At 41.9% G+C, this 22,585-nt stretch overlaps 1 pseudogene; it reads right to left on the bottom strand.

The window, feature by feature from the left end:
* On the bottom strand, positions 1-22,208 carry LOC112668531 (40S ribosomal protein S4, X isoform-like; annotated as a pseudogene).
* Positions 22,209-22,585: the final 377 nt, after the last annotated feature.

Genomic DNA, 22,585 nt, shown 5'->3' on the forward strand with positions numbered 1-22,585 from the left:
TTAGCGCACATGACGGGGGACATAGAACGTTCTTCCCTTCACATGCTTCTCCAGCAAAGGAGCAGGCGGCGAGGACTGTCCCGAGGGGGCAGGGCCAGCTCCTGCTGGCTGCCGCTTAGCAAAGAACACAGCTAGAGCTTCGTGTTGATGGATAAACAGGGTGCGGCCGCCAAAAGCTGGATTTGACCCGCACCAGCAGGTGCCCTGATCTGGTCGAGCAAGGTCTTCTGCCCTGGTGACAGGTTAACCACAGTCACTTGAGAAAAGTAAAGATAAATGGATTTCTCCTCCGAACCCTTTGACCTCTGCAAACCAGGTGCAAAGTATGCTTTGCCCCCATGGGGTTGCCAGGGGGAGGGAGGAAATAATAGGTCTTTTCTTTTTTGCAGTTTTACAAGCTTTGACCTTCAGCCAGTCCACTTGCTTCCTTAAACCCACAGTCTCACTGTGGCCAGTGGGAGTGGAAAAAAGCCCGGTGTCTGCTGGGCCCGTCCCCCCACCCCCACCCTGGTAATGTTGTTCAGGTTCTCCTTAGGGGACTGGCCTGTTGGGGCTAAGCTCTAAGCTTCAGTTCATAGTCTCATGAAGGTCACCTCTCCTTCTAGAATGTCAGCGCTGCGGAGAGGCCTGTGGCGCTGACGTGCCCTGGGCTGGGAGGCGGAGACCCGGATTCCACCCGCAGCTTCTGCACTATAACTGGCTATGTCACTAGGTCAGTCTTTTCGGAGTCTCAGTTTCCTTCATCGAAAAAAGGGAGTTAAGAACAATTCTCTCCTACCTTCCTCACTGGAGTCTTATGAAGATCAAATCAGATCATGCATCTTGACATGCTTCTGAAATCCAAAAGGAACAAGTAGCCAGTTGATATCCTTACTATAAAAGAGCTACGAGGGGGCACCTGGGTGGCTCAGTGGTTGAGCATCTGCCTTCGGCTCAGGTCATGATCCTGGGGTCCTGGGATCAAGTCCCACATTGGGTTCCCCATGGGGAGCCTGCTTCTCGCTCTTCCTATGTCTCTGCCTCTCTCTCTCTCTCTCTCACTCTCTGTCTCTCTCTTTGTGTGTGTACATGTTTCTCATGAATAAATAAATAAAATCTTAATGAATAAATGAATAAATAAATAAAAGAGCTAGGAATAGTGGTAGGCAAAAAACAGACCACCCCCCATGGCAAAATGATTAAAAGAAAGTCCACAAAAATAAAGAATACAGATAAACATTAAATATATGAAAACTTCAACCTAATAAAAATGCAAAATGAAACAAAAAGTTATTTTCCCTTACTGAGGGTGGCAAAAGATAAATGAGAGAATAAGGGCAGCATGTCTGGAGGGTACTTCAGCAACACATCTGAAATTTTTGAGAAGTGCCTATACTTTAGTCTTGGGGTGTACCCTAAGAAAGCAACCAATATACATGCAAAGATATAAGAGCATCCAATCATATTTTTAAAAAAATATTTTTAGAATAAATCAGATTGTGATTTTTTATGGAAAACAAACTTCCATAGTGCTTTAAAAAATATAGGGATCCCTGGGTGGCGCAGTGGTTTGGCGCCTGCCTTTGGCCTGGGGCGTGATCCTGGAGACCCAGGATCGAATCCCATGTCGGGCTCCTGGTGCATGGAGCCTGCTTCTCCCTCTGCCTATGTCTCTGCCTCTCTCTCTCTCTCTGTGTGACTATCATAAATAAATAAAAAAAATTAAAAAAAAATAAAAAATAAAAAATATAGCCAATTCAAAAACATATCTGTATTAAGATGAAAAACATTTTCTTTCTCATTTCTCTTCTCACTACTTATCCGAGTCAAAATTTTCACAAAATTGACAGATTTTCCATTTGTATTCCTTTGCTGCAGAATCTAGAAATACCCAAATTACATATTAAATATATTTAAGTGCCAGAAATTGATACCCCATTAGGGAGTGGATGCATTTGCACTGCGTTCTACAGATGTAAAACCTGCAATTGCGAAGGAAAAGTCTACACGGATTTAAGACTACACATCTTTAAACTCAGTACATCTACCTGCTTTTTATATTGTTTTTATACTTTTTCTATGAATGGGATATCAAATATTTCACAATGATTTGTTTTTAAAGAAAATGCGTTATAAATGGAATATTACTGGATAAGGATGATTATCATGCCCTGGCTTATAATGGTTAAAAAAATACAAGAATTTTTGCCTGGCATATTGTTATAATAATGCCCCCTATGAATTATACCTCCCTGTGTCCATCCTCGTTTGCAATGTAATGTCCCTGCTCCTGCCATCAAGAGGTAGGGTGAGTTTTCCCACCCATTTGACTGTGGGCTGGACTTGTCACTTGCTTTGGCCAATGCAATGCGTTGCAAGTGATACTATGTGACCTCTAAGGCTGGGCTTTAAGAAAACTTGCAGCTTTCGTTCTCATCCCCTTGGAATCCACAGACTAGTAGGCCACCTTCTGGTCCTGCAGGGTGAGACGTGTGCAGTAAAGGGTTAACCCAGCAGAATGGGGGTGCTCAAAAGCTGCACATTCCAAAGAAAAGACAGGTCCTCCTCCTGGCTCCTGGGAGAGAATCCAGAGACAGCCCATGAGCCCTTGGACTGTATCCATTTGACCTCTGGGGGAGCTGGAGTCCAAGTAGCCAAGGTCAGTGACGTGGGTGCGACATGTCTCCGTGCCTGACCAGCAATGAAGACCCTGGACACTAAGGCTCAGTGAGCTTTCCCGGTTGGTAATATTTTGCATGTGTTGTCCCACACATTGCTGGGAGACTAAAGCGTGTCCCCAGGAGATTCCACTAGGCAGTGATACCTGGAAAGCTTGTGACCGATTCCTGTTGGACTTTGCCCCCATCCCATGCCTTTTCCCTTTGCTGATTCTGATTAGCATCCTTTGCCCCATAATAAGCCATAACCATTAATATAGCAACTCTTTGGAGCCCTGGGAGTCTTTCTCGTGAGTCATCAAACCTAAGGGTAGTCCTGGGACAGCCCTAACACGGGGGCTCCACAGAGAAGTGAGGAGCCAATAGCTGGCACTAATAGGTAAACACCTGAGTGGGAACATCTGGAGCCTTCAAGCCCCACTCCAGCTGTTGGATGTCCAGCTGAAGGCGTGCCAGCCTACCTGCAAAATCACGAGAAACAACACATTGTTATTTTAAGGCACTAAGGTTTGGGCTGATTCGTTAGTCCTCATAGGTAGCTGACACAGTAAACATTCAAAAATTGGCAACTGGTTAAAGGAATGATCACATTTCTATACATTGAAATATGAAGCTGTTCTTTAAAATGCTGATGTGGATTCCATGTACATTAAATGGAACTGTGTTCACTCTATATTTCAGGTAATGAAATGTTAGAAACAAAGAAGTATAGTGTAATCTTATTTTGAAAAAAAATAATAGGTATGTATTTATATACAAATGTATAATTAGACACTTCTGGTTATGGACTGAATAAGTCACAAGAATAAAAGGCACAGCATAGAGAATATCGTCAGTGGTATTGGAATAGCATCGTATGGCGACAGAGGGTGGCTGATGACACTTGTGGTGGCTATAGCAACACATTATAAACTTGTTGAATCACTGTGTTGTACATCTGAAGCCAGCGTAACATTGTATGCTGATCATACTCCAAGTAAAAAAATATTTTTTTTACCTTTTTGCATCTCTTTTATTTTTTATTTTTTTATAAATTTATTTTTATTGGTGTTCAATTTGCCAACATATAGAATAACACCCAGTGCTCATCCCGTCAAGTGCCCCCCTCAGTGCCCGTCACCCATTCACCCCCACCCCCCGCCCTCCTCCCCTTCCACCACCCCTAGTTTGTTTCCCAGAGTTAGGAGTCTCTCATGTTCTGTCTCCCTTTCTGATATTTCCCACTCATTTAAAAAAATATTTTTAAATGTATAATTAGAATAAGCCATCTGCAAGAGCTGATAGTCAACCATTTTCGACCTATCCAAACAAATTCCTATGAATCAATTAATGTATATTGATAGGTGTCACAGCAAAATACTTACAGTGGCTCTGTTTGGGTGCTGAGTAATGGACACTGTTTTCTTCTTGATCACCTGTATTTTCTGAATCTTGTACATTGAACACGTATTTCTTATTGTGGTATGAAGGGAAAAACAAAGGAAACTCTTTTTCTCCTTTTTAAAAATGTGACACACTTGATGGGATGAGCACTGGATGTTATACTATATGTTGGCAAATTGGACTTCAATAAAATCAAATAAAAATAATAAAATAAAAACTAAAAACAGATGAGCCATGCTGACTAGATGGGGAAACCGAACTGGGAGGGGATGTAGCCTTGTGGCCTGTGGCTCAAGTCAAGTTCACACCAGGTCTGGCAAGGCAAAAGGAGGCTGAGGCCAAGAGCTGAGGCTTCTAATATGTGTGGCTGGCTGCAGGGCTGGGCTCATGCTTGCCCAGAGCTTTGTTAATCATTGCCGTTTGTTCCCCACAGGCACTGTTGGCTTCAGTCCTTCTCAGGCAAAGGATCAAGGGCAAGTGTGAGAGAGGCAGCCCCGGCCCACAGTCTTATATACGTGCCAAGCCCACTACCCAGCGGGCTGCCTTTCCCTTGGAACTGAACGAGTCTGGGGATGAGGGGGTGGGGGTCTCAGCTCTGGAGGGAGCCTTGGAGAGTATCTGGTGTCATCTCTGCAGGATGCACGACTCCCCTCAGCAGGAGCTCCCTCTACCTCACCCCCTCCACAGTTACCATCCCCTGCCTGTCCAGCCGCAGCCCTGCAAGGGTAGGGACTCACTACTCTCAGAGGCACCCACTTCCTGTGGTAGTGACCAGTAGGAAATCCATCCTTCCCGAGAATCCCAAATCAGCTCAACCTTCCCCCTAGGAAGTGGGAGAGCTGGGGGTTGGCCCCGGTCTGTCTCTTCAAGCCACTATATTCTATAGCCACCTCCATTTCATTGATTGACACCTGGCTTCATTTGACAAGAAATTTGAGACAGCTTAAGTGATCCACAATCTAATAAAATAGAAAAAGGGAAGCAGGCCTAGAGAAAACACGAAGAACGGTAGAAAATCAAAACAAGGCAAAGAAATGTACGGATAGGCCCAACCTGAGGGCTACCGTCCACAGCGAGGGTTTTATTAGAGACTCTGAACTGCCAGGCTGCCAAAGTGAAAAAGGAAAGCCAATTATCCTTACAATTCTCATGACCAGTGAGGACTTCTTTAGAGGAAACACAGCAATCAAACAATTCCAAAAACTACTTATGAATGCTGTTTGATGATACATTCTGTCAATAGCACTTGGTACCTCCCAGGTGCCATTAAACCTACCTTCGAGTTATTTTATTTTATTTTATTTTATTTTATTTTATTTTATTTTATTTTTTTAATTGAAGTTCAATTTGCCAACATATAGCATAACACCCAGTGCTCATCCCATCAAGTGCCCCCCTCAGTGCCCATCACCCAGTCACCCCCACCCCCCGCCCACCTCCCTTCCACCTTCGAGTTCTGATGTCACTGATGGGGAAGAAGTATGTCTGTACCGGGGTCTCTGTCTGTATCTGTATTTGTGTCTATGTCACTCTCTGTATCTGCACATTTGTCCGTACCTGTCTATGTGTGTCTGTGGGTACCTGTATCTGTGTCTCTGAAAGTATCTGTGTTTCTATACTTAGCTGTATCTGAGCTGTATGAACATCAGCAGGTGTGTCTCTACAAGGACCTGTAAATATGTCTCTACCTGTACTTCTTTCCGTGTCTCAATCTTACCCGTGTCTGTGTCTGTGTTTCTATCTTACATAGATATCTTTATAAATACCAATATCTGTACTTCTATCTGTACCTGTGTATCTTGAAGATACTTGTATCTACATCTATTTATTCATTCATTCATGAGACACACACACACACACACACACACACACACACAGAGAGAGAGAGAGAGAGAGAGAGAGAGAGAGAGGCAGAGACACAGGCAGAGGGAGAAGCAGGCTCCATGCAGGGAGCCCGACATGGGACTCGATCCCAGGTCTCCAGGATCACGCCTTGGGCTGAAGGTGGCGCTAAACCGCTGAGCCACCGGCGCTGCCCACTTGTATCTACATCTAATAAGTACCCGTATCTCTGTCTCAATCTGCACCTGCATCTGTGTCTCTATCTGTACCTGCATATATGACCCTATTTGTATCTGAATCTGTGTTTTTATCTGTACCTGCGTGTGTCTGCACCTGTATCTTTGTCTATATCTGAGCTTGTATGTGTATTTCCCCTCTATACCTGTATTTGGGCCTCGTAAGTATTGGTGTCTGGGTCTCTATCTTTACCTGTATCTGTGTCTCTAGCTGTAACCGTGTCTGGGTCTGTATCTGTATAGGAAATGGTGTTTCGTACCATATCCATATATCCATTTCTCAGTGTGAACCTGTGTTGTGTCTCTGTCTGCAGCTGTATCTGTGTGTCCATCTCTACCTGTAACTGGGTCTCTATCTTTAATTGTTTTGTGCCTCTGTCACTGTATCTGGGTCTCTATCTGTACTTGTATCTTTGTTTCCACCAATACCTGTATCTGGTTTTATCTTTACTTCTGTCTGGACTATAGATGTACTTGTATCTCTTTCTCTAATATGTCTGAATCTGTGTTTCTATCTGTCCCTGTAACTGTACAGATAGAGGTACCTATATCCCTGTTTCAATCTGTACTTCCATCTGGGTCTTTATAAATACCTGGATATGTGTACTTTTATTTGGCTCTCCATTGTACCAGTATCAGTGGTTTTTTTTTTTTTTCTGGACCTGTATCTGTGTCTCTATATGCAATAGTATCTGTGTCCCTATCTGTACTTGTATTTGTCTCAATTTCTATCTGTACTGCTCTCTATTTGTAATGTAACTTTGTCTCTATCTGTAACTGTAGTGATTTCTGTAACAATAACTGTTTCTTTATTTGTACCAGTGTCTCTCTCCTATAAGTACTTGGATCTTGGTCTCCATCTGTAATAGTATTATGCCTCTTCCTGTACCACTGTACTTGTTTCAACCTGTATCCATATCTCTACATATTCCTGCATCTGTGTCTCTATCTGTACTCACATCTGGATCTCTCTGTGTACGTAGAGCTGTATCTGTATCTGTACCTGCATTTGTGTTTGCACATGGATATATGTCCTTATGTGAAATTGAATCTCTCCATTTGTACCTTATCCATATCTCTATCTGTTCCTCAAACTGTATATTTATCTTTAACTGATCATTTGGTCTCTATCTATACACGAATCTATGTGTCTATCTGTACCTGTGTCTGGGTTTCTAGCTGTACCTGAATCTGTGCCTCTGTATGTACCTATATCTATGTCTCGATCTGTATGGGTATCTGTTTGCATATCATACCCGTATCTGGGTCTCTGGTCATACCTGTAAGCTGGATTTCTGCTCAAACCTGTATCTGGATATGTGTGTCTAAGTGTATCTGTGTCTCTGTCTCTATAACTACCTACATGTGTGCCTATAAGTACCTGTGTCTACTTATATCAGTGATCGTTTCTCTATTTGTACTTATATTTGTGTCTCTATCTGTACTTACAGCTATGTCTGTCTGTAATTATGTGTCTATCTGTGCCTGTATCTGTGTTTCTGTCTGTACTTGAATATGTCTCTATCTGTACTTGTATCTGGTTGTCTATCTGTACTTGTTTCTCTATCTAGATAAGTGGCAGTCACTGTGTATATCTGTACCAGTGTTACTGTCTCTACAAGGACCAGTGTCTGGTGTTTGGTAGGTACCTGTATGTGAGTGTCTATCAATACCAGTATCTGTGTCTCTAACTGTGTCTGTAAATGAGTCTCTATTTGTACCTGTATCTTGTTGTCTATCTGTTCATTTTTCTGCATTTCTTTTTAAAAAAGATTTATTGGGGGGGGTGGGGGCTGAGTGCCTCAGTTGGTGAAGTGTCTGCCTTTGGCTGGGGTCATGATTCCAGGGTCCTGGGATCGATCCCCACATTGGGCTCCCCGCTCAGTGAGCAGTATGCTTCTTCCTCTGCCTCTGCCACCACCACCCCCTCTTGTGTTCTCTCTTTCTCTCTCAAATAAATACAATATTTCAAAAATAAAATTAAAAAGATTTATTAATTTAATTGTATATAATTTAAAAATTCTTATTTAAATTCAATTTAGTTAACATATAGTGTATTATTTATTAGTTTCAGGGGTAGAAATTAGTGATTTATCAGTTGCAGATAACACCCAGGGCTCATCACATCATATGCCCTCCTTAATGCCCATCCCCCAGTTACCCCATCCCCTCACCCACCTTCCCTCCAGTGACCCTCAGTTTTTCCCTAGAGTTGAGTCTCTTTTGGTTTGCCTCATAGTCACTTTTTTATCTTATTTTATTTTTCCTTCCCTTCACCTATGTTCGTTTGTTTTGTTGGTTAAATTCCACATATGAGTGAAATCATATGGTATTTGTCTTTCTGTGACTTTTTTCACTTAGCATTATACCCTGTAGTTCCATCCACATCATTGTAAACGCCAAGATTTCATTCTTTTTGATGGCTTAGTAATATTCCATTGTATATGTATAATATTTATTTCAGGAAAGAGAGCATGAGTGAGAGAGGCAGTGGAGAGGGAGAGAGAATCTTAAGCAGACTCCATGTTGAGCTTGATGCAGGGCTTGATCTCACAACTCTGAGATCATGACCTGAGCCAAAACCAAGAGTTGGATGCTTAACTCACTGTACCATCCAGGCACCTCACCTGTATTTTTGTAAGAACCAGTATCTGTGTCTCTCTAGGTACCCGGGTCAATGTCTATCTCTACCTAAGTGTGTGTTTCTATCTGTTGCTGTAGCTGAGTCTCTCCTGATACCAATCAGTGTCTCTACTTGGTCTGTATATGGATCTGTATCTTTGCCTATATCTGGATCTCTATCTGCCTGTACCAGTATCTTTATCTGTCCTTGTATTTGTGCCTCTATCTGAAAATTTGTATCTTTGAACTGTACCCTGATTTGTGTCTCTATCTGTAATGTTTTCTGAGTCTGTATCGCTACCTGTATCTGGGTTTCTGTATGTATATTTTTGTCTCTATCTGTACCTCTATCTGGGTCTCTATACCTCTAGTGTGTCTATACCTGTACCTGTTTCTGGCTCTGTCTGTAATGGTGTCTCTATCTATACCTGTACTATTGTCTCTATCTGTTCCTGTATTTTTGAGTCTGTATGTACCCTCCATATATGTCTCCATCTGAACCTGTATCTATACATTTATCTTTACCACTATCTGGATCTCATTCTGTACATTTTTCTTGTCTCTATCTATCCGTGTATCTGGGTAACTATCTCTACCTTTATCTGTATCTATATCTGTGACTATATCGGAGTCTATATCTCTATCTAGAAATGTATCTAGATCTTGATCTGTCCCTGTTTCTATCTGTACCTGTATCTGTGTTTCTGCCTTTATCTCTATCTGTATCTGTCAGTGTCTCTATTACTGTTTGTGTACCTGTTTCTAGTTGTCTATGTGTATTTATATCAGTGTCTCTAACCATACATGTGTCTGATCTCCATTTGAACCTTTATCTTTGTCTCTCTCTGTACCTATGTACAGATACCTACGAGTTCCTGAATCTGTGTCTCTATACCTAGTTTTTTCTAAGACTTTCTTTTCACCTGTATCTGGATATGTACCTCTACCTGTTTCTGTATTTCTTTTTTTTTTCTGTTTCTGTATTTCTATCTTTACCTGTATCTGTGTCTTTCTGCATCTATGCATCTTTGTATTCTTGTCTCCATCTCCACTCTTACCTGTATCTCCATCTCTACCTGTATCTGTGCCTATGCAAGTACTTTGTTCTGTCTGCACCCGTATCTGTGTCTCCATCTATACCCATTTCTGCATCTCCATCTCTACCTGTATCTGGTTCACCATCTTTACTTTGTATCTATATCTTTCCAAGTATCTGTATGTTTGTCTCCATCTGAACTTTTATCTGTTTTTCTTTTCTTTTCTTTTCTTTATTTATTTGAGACACAGAGGGTGAGACAGAGAGAAACTGAGCATGAGCAGGGGGAGCAGCAGAGGGAGAGGGAGAGAGAGAAGCAGGCTCTTCGCTGTATCTGTATCCCTATATGTACCTGTATCTGTTTGTTTGTCTATCTATACCTATATCTGTATCTCTATGTGTCCCTGGATCTGGGTCTATATCTGTGTCAAGGGACATCAGAAATGCTCTCAGACTTGCAAGAAGGTCATAAAATCTGCCTGTTAGCTCTGCTGCTAGATCCACCATTGTTTTATACTATATTAGTTTCCTGAGACTGCTGTAAGACATTACCACAAACTGGGTGGCTTAAACAAGTGAAATTTATTGTCTTGATGTTCTTATGGTTAAATCTGAGGTCAGTGTTTTGGCAGGGATGACTCCTTGTGAGAGCTGTGTTGGAGAATCTCCTCCATGCCTCTCCCGTAGCTTCTGGTGGTTTGCTGGAAATCTTTGGCATTCCTTTGCTTGTAGAATCATCACTCTGATGTCTGCCTTCATCGTCACGTGGTGTTGTCCCTTTGTGGGTGCCACTGTGTCCAAATTTCCTCTCTTTATAAGGACACCAATCACATTAAATTAAGGCCCACCCTAATGACCTCATCTTAACTAATGACATCTGCATTGACCCTATTTCCAAATAACATCACGTTCTGGAGTCTGGTGGTTGGGAATTCATATGAATTTTGGGGGGACACAATTCAACACATAGCAATAATATTTTTCCTTCATTTCACTGCTGAGTCCACACCTTTATAAGCTCCTGGCTCCATCCTTCAGTCTGGCTATACACTGGCTCTCATTTGGGCCTGAGACAGCTAGTTGAGAAGGCCACTGCCATTATTTGGGGAATGTGACTCCAGGGCAACTCAGAAGACATGCCAGTGGGACCAGGGGCCAGGAAAAGGGTGGATATCTGCACAGAGGTGCTCAACCATGGAGACCTAGAACTGAAACTTGGGAATATAATCAGTTAGGTTGGGTTACATGATGCTACACTAACAAATGACCCCAAAATCTCAATGTTTAATTCAAAAAAGATTTATTTCTCACTTAGTCAATGTGCTGATTTCCAATCAGGTGGCATTCAGCTCCATATCATTCTTACTTAGAGCCCAGTCTCAGGAAGGGTCTATCCTTATGATTCACTATCCCCAAAGCAGAAAAAAGGAAACATGCCTGTTGTATACTGGCTTTTCATGTTTCTGCTCAGAAGTGAAATACCACACTTGTGTTCACACACTATCAGCCAGAGCAGATCACTTGGATGCACCTAATCTCAAGGGATCAGGGAAATTCAATTCTATCATGTGCCTAGAAAAAGAATGGGAAATATTTGGAGAATAGCAGGGCTTTGGAAGCCTTCTGCCTCTCTATCCCCCACATCTCTCTTCGTGAGGCTAACCATATGTCCTGGTTAGCCTAGGCAGTTTATACACCCTGCTCCACCCTAAATATTAATAGTGCTCTTTCAGTCTTAAAAGAGTCCCTGTTTGGACACAGATTCTATGATTCCTCTCCTCTTTGGTGGCAAGAGATAAAGATAGTCTCTTTGCAGGGATGTAGATGCTATTAGAAAAGGAGACACTGGTGGACCATATGCTAAAGTGATGATGCCACTTCGGGTTACATATGACTTTCTGTGTTTCTTCACATTTTGTTATCCTTAAGCCATCAGTCAGGTCTTCTTTAGATACCTAACATGGTCTCATTTGTGTCCTAGGGTGAGGAAAAGGGTGTGTGTTCAGAGAACTGAAGACAAACAGTGTCCTTCAGAAGCCAGCATAGTGGTGGCAATGGTGACAAGCAAGAAGCCTCCAAGGTAGGCAAATCATCAGGGTGAGTGTCAGGGGCCTATGTTGCCTTCTCCTGTCCCCAGGAGTATTCTAGTGATGAGCATGGAGGTTCTGGGGTTTCTGAGATGGCACTTTCTCAAAAATACCTCCATTGGTAACACATTCTTCCCCCATTTGCTTTTTCCAGCCTAGTGAGGAAACCTCTTCCATCCCAGAGCTGGCATCTCAGTACAGAGAGGCAAGGGCTAGCAAGGAGCCACTCACCATCTTGTGCCAGGGGAAGAGAATGGGGAGCTCTGCTCCCTGTGGAAGGACAAGAGTGCCAGCACAATTTCCTGGTCACAAGGGGGTTGTCCTGCATCTTTCTGCCTTAGGGCTTTGTATTTACTCTTTCTTCTTCCTGAAATGTCCTTCCCCTACTCTCATCATGTCTGGCTTCTTATCCTTTTGGACTTGGCTAAAATGTTCCCTCTTTAGAGATATTGACTGTTATTATCCTCTCTTAGTAGATTACCCTTTCCTTCCATCATCTGTCATGGCACCCCATTCATGACACTTGTCACAGTATACGAATAACTATTTCTTTGTTCAATTTTTGTTTTCCCCTTAGACTATAAAGTTCCATAAAGATAGAAACTATGCTTGTATCCCATAGACTGACACAGTGCTTGGCACATAGTGGGCCCTCAGGATATACCTGCTAAGTGAACAAATGATTACATGAGTGCCTGTATGCATTTGAACTCAATTTCTAAGGATTTGCACGTTCTGGCATTGAATGACAGTGTAAGAAGCTGAGAAGCACCCTGAAAAATCGAAATTGTAGTTCAAGCTGGCCATTCCTAACAGGTCAGATACACAAAACTGAAAATGATCTGGAGGTCAGAATAGAACTCAATAAATATACAGAAACATCATTGGAATATATCAAAGGGCAGTCTTTATCTGAGAAGGGCATCAGGCCCTTTGGAGTATTTATTGATCTTTTCGGTAATACCCATTTCTCATAGGTGGCAAGTTCTGTGGCCATGAAGATGGTGCCAACACGGGGATGACATGTGTGAATACAACCAGAGATGGCAGTATATAGAAGGAAGTGTATCTATCCACGGGAATGTTATAGTTCATTGGAGAGATACAAAGTGCTGAAAAATCTCTTGGTCAGACAGAAGGACAGTAGGTATGACTCCATTTGGTGTGTGCATGTGCATACTCATACAATCACAACAGAGATGAGACTGTTTTCAGGTGGCTTTGTGGCAAACAGACATCCTTCCTGCATGTAGAAAAATATTCAGAGGCACTCAGTGCAGGGATTATTAGCCCCATTTTTCAAAGAAGAAAACAGGCTCAAAGATGTTAAGTTCATTGTCTAAAGTTATACTGCAAGCATGTAGAGAGCAGGCAGGCAGGCTGATCTCACCCACCCACTTACCCAGTGTTGGACTCTCACTAGGTGGAGGACGGGGATTGGAGCCCAGAGTTTGTCCTTGAGCAGCGCCATCATTGGTGATGCAGATATAAGTGCATCTGTTTTGTGATCAACCATGGGAGGGTCCAAATCTCTGTGGTGAATGGTGAGTGAGAGTATTTACATTGAAAAAGGCCCCTAGGAGACAGAACGTAAAGACTGCTAACTCTGGGAAACGAACTAGGGGTAGTAGAAGGGGAGGAGGGCGGGGGGGTGGTGGGAGTGAATGGGTGACGGGCACTGGGGGTTATTCTGTATGTTAGTAAATTGAACACCAATAAAAAATAAATTTAAAAAAAAAGAAAAAAGAAAAAGGCCCCTAGATAATTTGGAGACTTTCCTCCTTTGAAGAGGTCTTCCCCAACCCCCTTCCCCACTGAGAACAGCTGCATTAGAAGGTACATGGGAAACAAGTATTAAGAAACTGATTTTTATTTAATGAGTTCATTATAAAAGGAAAAGGAAGGTCTCTCTGGTGGAATGTTGGTGTTCTGCATACTTGGATTACTCCAGTCTTCTGGAACAAGATCATTGAGGTCTGGGGATTCACGTAAATTCTGTTTGGCAGACATGTGTACTAACCAGAACATACCACCTTATCTCCCAGACTGCTGCAGAGATTTTATTGAAAATACATTCACTCTCTTTGTCAAATCTTTTTCACATGTGGGCCACTCAGATAGGACTTTATGCTTGAAATCTACCCATCACACAAACGGCTTGCCTGCTTTGAAAAAGGGTATCTCAAAAAGAGTTAAAAGCAAAGGCTTCTGTTTACTGTAAAACTTCTTTAGTGAATGGCTTTTACATATGTGTGTGAGCCAAGGAACCAGGCTCCAGGGCCCTCTGCCTGCACCACATTCCCCAAATGATCACACTTGTAAAAGAAAAAAGCTTTATTTCTCCTTCATTTTTGAGGGACTATAAAATAAATTAAATGGAAAAAGGTAGAACCTTTAACTACTCAGAAGTCCAAGATGGAAAATTCACAAGTCAAACTCCTGTGCATTGCTTCCTGGAGGTTCTTCAGAATAATAACCCCCATGGTCATGATTCACTTTCACATTCAGTTTTGGTGGCACTTTCTCAGGAAGTCTCTGGGCACTCCCACCCCTGTTTGGTTCCCATTCCCCTATAGGTCATTCATTCATTCATTCATTAATTCATTCAATATTTGTTGAGAATCTGCTATATGCTAGGCACTGATCAAAGTGCTGAATAAACAGACAAGACAGACAAAAAACAGACAAAATTCTCTGCCCTCGGGAAGCTGGCATTCTAGCTGGGGGATAATGACAATACACAGGATACAGAATTGTTTGCCATAGTATATCAGTAGGTGCTATGGATAAAAATAAAGCATGGGGTGCCTGGGTGGCTCAGTTGGTTGGGTGGCCAACTCTTATTTTGGCTCAGATTATGATCTCTGGGCCCTGGGATCAAGCCCTGAGTTGGGCTCCCCGGTCAGCAGGGAGTTTGCTTGGGATTCTCCTTCTCCCCCTACTGCCTGCTTCTCTCTCGCTCTCAAATAAGTAAATAAATCTTTTAAAAAAACATAAACAAGGCCAGCAGGTGCCAGATAGTGGAGATGGTGCTGTAATTTTGGACTAAGGATGTGTACCATTTGGCTGAAGGAAGTGTGTTCCAGGGAGGGAGGACAGCATGTGCAAAGACTGTGAGAAGAAGGACGTTTGGTGTGTATGACGAATGGCAGGAGGCCCATGGGCCTAGGACAAGGTGAGTGAAGGTAGAGCTGGAAAGAATGAGATCACAGAGTTATTTCCTCCATTGTACCATGGAAATGTTTTTATTGCAGGGCTCTCATACCTTGTCATTATCCTTGCTGTTATTAGTTGGGTTCCCTGGGAAACAGACTCTGAGGTGGAGTTCAGTGTGCTCTCTGGATCAATACTTCGGCGATAGAAGGGCAGGAAGCAGCAGTGAGCAGAGGGAGAAGTTGAGCTATGGTGAAGTCACAACAAGGAGTTGTGATGACTCTTGAGAGTCTTGTGATGACTCTTGAGTGGCAGAGAGGGATCTGAGTCATTTTTTCCCTCCTTAACATCTATCAGCCACTAGATGAGGCTGCCCCTCAGAAGGGATGTGACCTGGGGCTAGGCTGCTCTCTTTGCCTGTGGGCAATTGCTGCAAAGGTGGACACTTGAGGAAGTTGACACTCAAGGAAGCTGACAAGTGAGAAGTAGCACTCCCAGCAGCTAGAAAATAAGTGCTTTACTCATGAAGAGGGATTTGAGTGGTGTACCACAGCATCCATCACCTTAGCTATTGGTGAGGATTTATCATAAGCCAGATACTCTGCTAATAACTTTATAAGAATTATCTCAAGTAGTCCTCACACAAAACCTGTGAGTTATGTATTAATTATTAGCTTCACTTTATAGAAGAGAAACAGAGAGATTAAGTAGCTTGCTCAAGGTCCAAGCTATGATGTATCGAGGTGGAGGTTACAATGCAGATGTATCTGACCCTAAAGCAAGAGCTCTTAACCACTGGATTTACCTCCCTTGTTCTGGACTCCACACTTTGTTGATACAACCCAAGGGGCAGAGTGACTACTTCACTGCACTAACTTATATCAAGTCGTTGACTAATCCCTCTGCCTTGCTGGTCCATCTCTTTGTTCTGCCCTAGTGCTGATGAATTTCTGGAGCTGATGTAGGGTCCCTAGTCTCCCCTACCCAGCTCTTCTCCTCAGAATCAGCCCCTCTCCAGTCTGCTTGGGTGCCTTGGAAAGTTGCCCAGCCTCTGATAAGAGAGTTCATAACATTGAAGATATCAGGAGTGAATAGAACCTCAGAAATCTGACCCAACTCTGTTTTCATAGGGCAGATTCGAGGTCTGGGACCTGCCCAGTGTTGACAGCCAGGAGTGACAGGGTGGCAATCAGACTGAATTGCATCTTCCCCAAATCATATGTTGAAGTTCTGACCCCTAGTACCTCAGAATGTGACTGTATTTGGAGATAAGGTCTTTAAAGAGGTAATTAAGATAAAATGAGGCCGTTAGGATGGGACCTAATCCAATATGACTGGTGTTTTTGTAACACAAGGAGATTAGGACACAAACATGTACAGAGAGAAGATTATGTAGCCTTAAGATCAGACTTCTGGCCTCCAGAATATGAGAAAATAGATGTTTGTTGTTTAAGCCATCTAGTCTGTGGAATTTTGTTACGGCAGCCTGAGAAAACTCATATCCCAGGCCTCCCAACTTGCAGACCCATGCTCTTCCCTCAGCACTAATCGTTATGGTTTGGCATCACTCATTCAAATTGAGCTTGGTGTAAGGCCAAGAGCGCTAGCTTTGGAATCAGAAAATCTTAGGCCTTTCTCCTCTTCTGTCCAGTGAAGTAACCTTGAACTAGCCACTAAACCTCACTGAGCTTCTATGTCCCCATCTAGAAATTGTTAGAAATGAAGGAGCACTTCTTTGCTAAGGGCCCCATCAGTGTCCAGACACTGTGTTGACACTTTCAAGTGCCTGGTGGGAATGTTGGAGGATCCAAGGAAAGACAGGTTTTTGTCACCATAATCCCAAGCACTTAATCAGAGCATCTTGTTACACAAAGGGAACCTGGCCTGTAATGTGTGGTACCACATGCCTGATCCAGTTCCAGAAAAAAAGAGAAAAGCACACATGAATGGCACATCAGAGGCCTGGAATACTGCCCTGGGCAACTGGCCACACTCTGCAGTTGCCAGGGGCAACCATGCCAGATTGGCACACTTGAGTCTGAGGGTAAATGGGCCTTGTGATAGGCAGTGGTGTTTGGAATAGCCTGACTCATTTCCCAGCTGCCTTCATGAGATTGGTGCACCTTCACCCTCAACAATGAGAAGAAGGAGAAAAAGAGAGAGAAACAAGAAGAAGGAGGAGGAGGAGGAGGAGAAGGAGAAGAAGAAGAAGAAGAAGAAGAAGAAGAAGAAGAAGAAGAAGAGGAAGAAGAGGAAGAAGAGGAAGAAGAAGAAGAAGAAGAAGAAGAAGAAGAAGAAGAAGAAGAAGAGGAAGAAGAGGAAGAAGAGGAAGAAGAGGAAGAAGAAGAAGAAGAAGAAGAAGAAGAAGAAGAAGAAGAAGAAGAAGAAGAAGAAGAAGAAACAAAAGGAGAATAAGGAGGAGGAGGAGAAGGAAGAAGAGAAAGAGGGTGGTGAGAGGTAGGGAAGGGGAAGAAGGAAGAGGAGGACGGAGAGTGAAGAGAGGGAGATGAAAAGAAAGAGGAGAGAAGGAGAAGGAAGTGTGAGCAAGCTGTCTGTGCCTCTGCGGCTCTGGAGTTAAGGGGCATAGCCATGTAGTATCACTCCCTGGGGCTCAAGAGCAGTGGGGATTATTAACCTCTCTGAGCCACATGGAATGGGCAGGGATGTCATATAATAAATATGATAGTAATAATAACATTATTAGTTATTACAGGGAAGGTACTACATCACCAAATCCATTTTTTACCTTAGATTTGCAGAGCCCAAATATTTGTATTCTCAGTTCATCCTGAAGTTTGAGGTTCAGAGTGGGAGTAAGGTGGGGCAGTAACTCACTGTACCTAAACCCTCAACTGACTGGTGGTTAGACTGGAAGCCAGCAGATTCACCCGTCTATGGGAGTTATCTGTTCAATGATGGAAGCTTTCTGGTCAGGGTATTCCCATCTCATTCTCAAAGCACTTGGAAAATCCAGTTAGTCAGTCCAGGTGTCTCAAAAACCAGTTGGGTTGGCTAATCTTGAAAGATACTTTGCTTCTGGCTGGGGGCAAATTTTGATAAATTCTCCTAGTTGCATAATAGAACTCTGAGAATTTACCCTGGTAGGAGTCAGAACCCAGGGTCTCTTCCTCATAGCTACAGCTGAATTAGCAATAACACAATATTACTAACTGTAGCAGATATATACTTTTTTTGGTTGACACTTTGCTTTGAACCACATAATAGACTGTCAAAATCCATGCAGAAAAAAGTACAGAAAATGCAAGCAGAACATTTGTAGTTAAGAAATTTATCTCTCTCAGCATGTAGCAGAACAAATGGACAAAAGATAAATATACAGAAGATATAAACAATATGATAAAATCCATCCGTATTCATCATCTTTTGCTAGGTTATGCTGTGGTAGGAAACAACCTCCAAGGTCCAGTGGTTTGGGACAGCAAATGTTAATTTCTTCATCACATTACGTGTTGGTTGGGGTAGGCAGGCTTTGGTTCTGCACTCCACCTGTTTTCTTTATTCTGAAATCCAAACTGAAGGAGGAGCCCCTCTCTAGAATGTGTCAGCGTGGCGGCAGAGGGAAAAGAGTGATGACACAGCCAGTGATGGCTCTCAAAGCTTCTGCTCCTTGTGACCCCAGATCACTTCCATCCATAGTCCCCTGACCAAAGTAAGTCATATGGCCGAGCCTAATGTCACTGGGGTGGAGAAGTATATTCCCAACCACAGGATGGCACCACATGGTAATGGGCAGGGATTATATGGCTTTTTTACATGGGCAGCAGCAAATAGCTGGAAACAATGTTACAGTCTATCACAATATCTTATTATATCATATTCTATATTGTATAATCATAAAATTCAGTTGTAGGTACCCCTACATAGATACACAGGAGTCGAACATATATTGGGCCATAAAGAAAGCATCCATACATTCTAAAATGTAGAATTAGAATGTTGTTTTCAGCAACAGCAGACTTAGGTTGTTTCAGCTCACTTCTCCAGCTGAGAACAATTAGAAAAGCTAGAAAAGTATTAAGGTATCCCGCCTGAGAGCATCAGGAAGCTACCATGGCAGAAAGAATTTACAGGTCAAGATCTGGAAGAGAAAGGAAGGCCTGAGAGTGGATCTTGACATTTGGCTTTTTTTTTTTTTTTTTTTTTTTTTTTTTTTGCTTTCAAGGGGGAAAATGTCAATTCTAAAAGCCACAGCTAACAGGATGGGAAGTTGTGCAGATTCAAGGTGCTGGGGAGACAAAATTAGAGTCCAAGACCCACTAGAGGAGAATTTCGGTAAATCATTCCCATCCCCCAGGTTTTGAGCTGGGATCCTGAAGGAATCTTGCATTTTAGGAGTAAGTATTAGCCAGAACTAGATTAGCCCTAAAAAGGACTGAACATCAGTTTAAAGTCATCTCAATCCCTAATTGGATTAATCTAATTTGCTCCTAGCCTAGTTGTCTGCCAGGAACAAAACTACAGTGGAATATATCATTAACCGCAGCTTCACCATATCATGGTATCTTTTATATTTTTTCTAAACAAAATTTGGCACTTAGTGAAAGAATAATTAGTGATACAAGAAGATAAGATTTGACCCAAAACCTAAAGGAAAAAATGGACAATCGAAACCAATCCTTTATTTCTAGTTTTCTTAGAGGTTTTATTTTGTTTTGTTTTGTTTTAATCATGAATGGAGGGGGCAGCTCCGGTGGCCCAGCGGTTTAGCACCACCTTCAGCCCAGGGTGTGATCCTGGAGTCCGGGGATGGAGTCCCACGTCGGGATCCCTGCATGGAGCCTGCTTCTCCCTCTGCCTGTGTCTCTGCCTCTCTCTCTCTCTCTCTCATGAATAAATAAAATCTTTTTTAAAAAATCATGAATTGATACTGGATTTTGCTAAATGCTTTTTCCGCATCAAATTGTTATTTTTACACATTGACTTGATTTTCTAGTTCTTTTGCAGATTTTGGCATCTATGTTCATGAGAGATATCGGTCTGTAGTTTTCCTTTCTTGTAATGTCTTTGTCTGGCTTTGGTATTAGTGTAAATGTGGGTTCATAGAATGTATTAGGAAGTATTCCTTCTGCTTCTAGTTGCTGGAAGAGACTGTGGACTACTGGAATTTCTTCCTTACATGTTTGGTACAGTTCACCAGTTAAAGCATCTGGCCTCACGCTTTCTGTTTTGGAATATTTATAATTATTGATTGAATTTCTTTTGTTTCTTCTTTTGTAAGCTTGGTAGCTGGTATCTTTCTTTTTTCTTTTTTAAAGGTTTTATTTATTTATTTCGGAGAGAGAGCAAGAGAGCACAAGCAAGGGGAGTGGCAGAGGGAGGGGGAGAAGCAGGCTCCCCAATGATCAGGGAGCCTGGAGGTAGCCTGTATATTTCAAGGAATTGATCCATTTCATCTAAGTTATCAAATTTGTGGGCATAAGGTTGTTCATAGTGTTCCTTTATTAGCCTAGATTCCATGGGATTAATAATGATGGCTATTCTTTCATTTCTGATCTTAGTAATTTGTATCTTCTCTCTTTTTTTCTTAGTTATTTTGGCTACAGTTTTATCAGTTTTGTTAATCTTTTCTAAGAGTCAGCTGTTGGTTTCATTGATTTTTCTCACTTGTTTTCCTGTTTTCAATTTCATCAATTTCTGCTTCATTTTTTTGTTATTTCTTTTCTTCTGATTCCTTTAGGCCTAAATTTCTCTTCTTTTTCTAGTTTCCTAACATAGAAGCTTACATGATTGATTCTGTGTCTTTCTTCTTTTCTTATATACCCATTTAATGCTATAAATTTCCCTCTAAGCATTGCTTTTGCTGCATCCTACAGATTTTGATAAATGTATTTTCATTTTCATTGAGTTAAAAAATGTTTTTAGATTTCTTTTAGCCTCCTTCTTTGACCCATGTGTCATTTATAAGTATGCTGTTTGATCTCCAGATATTTGGCAACTTTCTAGCTACCTTTTCTTATTTTATTTATTTATTTATTTTTTTGGGGGACAAAGAGAGAGTGAGAGAGAGAGAACACAAGTGAGGTGAGGGGCAGAGGGAGAAGCAGACTCCTGCTGAGCAGGGAGCCTGATGTGGGGCTCCATCCTGGAACTCCCGGATCATGACCTGAGCCAAAGGCAGATGCTTACCAACTAAGTCACCCAGGAGCCCTCTCACTACCTTTCTGTTTCTGATTTCTAATTTAATTCCATTGTGGTATGCAAACACACTTTGTATGATTTCTCCTGTTTTAAAATTATAAGGTATATTTTATGGTCCACAATGTGGCCTATGTTGTTGAATGTTCTACATGAGCTTGAGAAGTTTGTGTATTTTGTGGTTGTTGGATGGAGTATTTTATTTTCATGCCATGTTATCTTGAATTAAGTAAAAAAACATCCAATCACTTTACCTGCAGATTATTTTACCTACTGCTCTGTTTGGCGGCCACTCTCTTGTCTCTCTTCAGCAATAGTGAGACAGATATCTTTTCCTCAGGGAATGGAAATCTTTGTTTATTTGCCTTTGCCAATAACAAAAATGTTGGAGAACTGGATGGCAAAGCTGTTGCCTTTGGCATCTTTCACTTGAACCACATCAAAAGAGCCAGGATATCTCACTCTGTTGGTGATCATGCCTATTTTTCCTAAGTTAGCACCTCTGGTCACCACCATAAACAGTCTCCAAATCAATCGGAAATGTCACTCACCTTGATGAAGGAATCAGAGTAGTGGATGGTGTGAGCATCATGAGTCAGCAGATGAGGGATTCCTTTTGTGCCGACAAAGATCTTTCTCAATTTACGCAACTTGATTGTGGCCTCCTCAGGTATAATACGATGGATGGCAAAGCAACCGTTGATGTCATAGATCACAGAGAATTCTCTCTGGTCTTGTCAATGCTGATGACATCCATAAGAACAGCAGACTAGGTTATATCAGTCCAGACCTTGCTATTAATCTCAAAGGACCACTGCATGCAGAATGCCTTTACTTCATCTCCTCTTAGGGCATATTTAAGTCTGTTCCTCAGGAAAAGGATGAGAAAGAGACATTCTCTCAGCTTGTAAATATTGGTGTATGGACCAGGAGCAAAAATTTTGTCTAGTTTATCCAGTATCCAATGCTTTGGAGCAGCTACACACTTTGGATGCTTCTTGGAGTCATAAGCCCAAGCAAGCACTAGGTACTGCATGGAGTATTTTATACGTGTCAATTAGATCAAATTGATTGATAGTGCTGTTCAGGTCAGCTATATCCCTACTGATTTTCTGCCTGCATGACCTATCAATTACCAACAGAGAGGGGGTGATGTCTCTAACTATAATTATGGATTTATGTATTTATTTTTTCAGTTCTACTAATTTTGGCCTTATGAAATAGAACTGTCCTTATTTGAAGATGGCATGATTTTCTATGTAGAAAACCTCAGGGAATATATCTTTAAAAACTCTTAGAGCTAATAAGTGAGTTCAGTAATGTTGCAGGATACAAGATCAACAGACACATATCAATTGTATTTCTATATACTAGCAATGAACATGTGGAAACTGAAAATAAAAATTATACTAC

This window comes from Canis lupus, chromosome X (assembly GCF_003254725.2).
Source record: "Canis lupus dingo isolate Sandy chromosome X, ASM325472v2, whole genome shotgun sequence".
Lineage (NCBI taxonomy): Eukaryota > Metazoa > Chordata > Mammalia > Carnivora > Canidae > Canis > Canis lupus.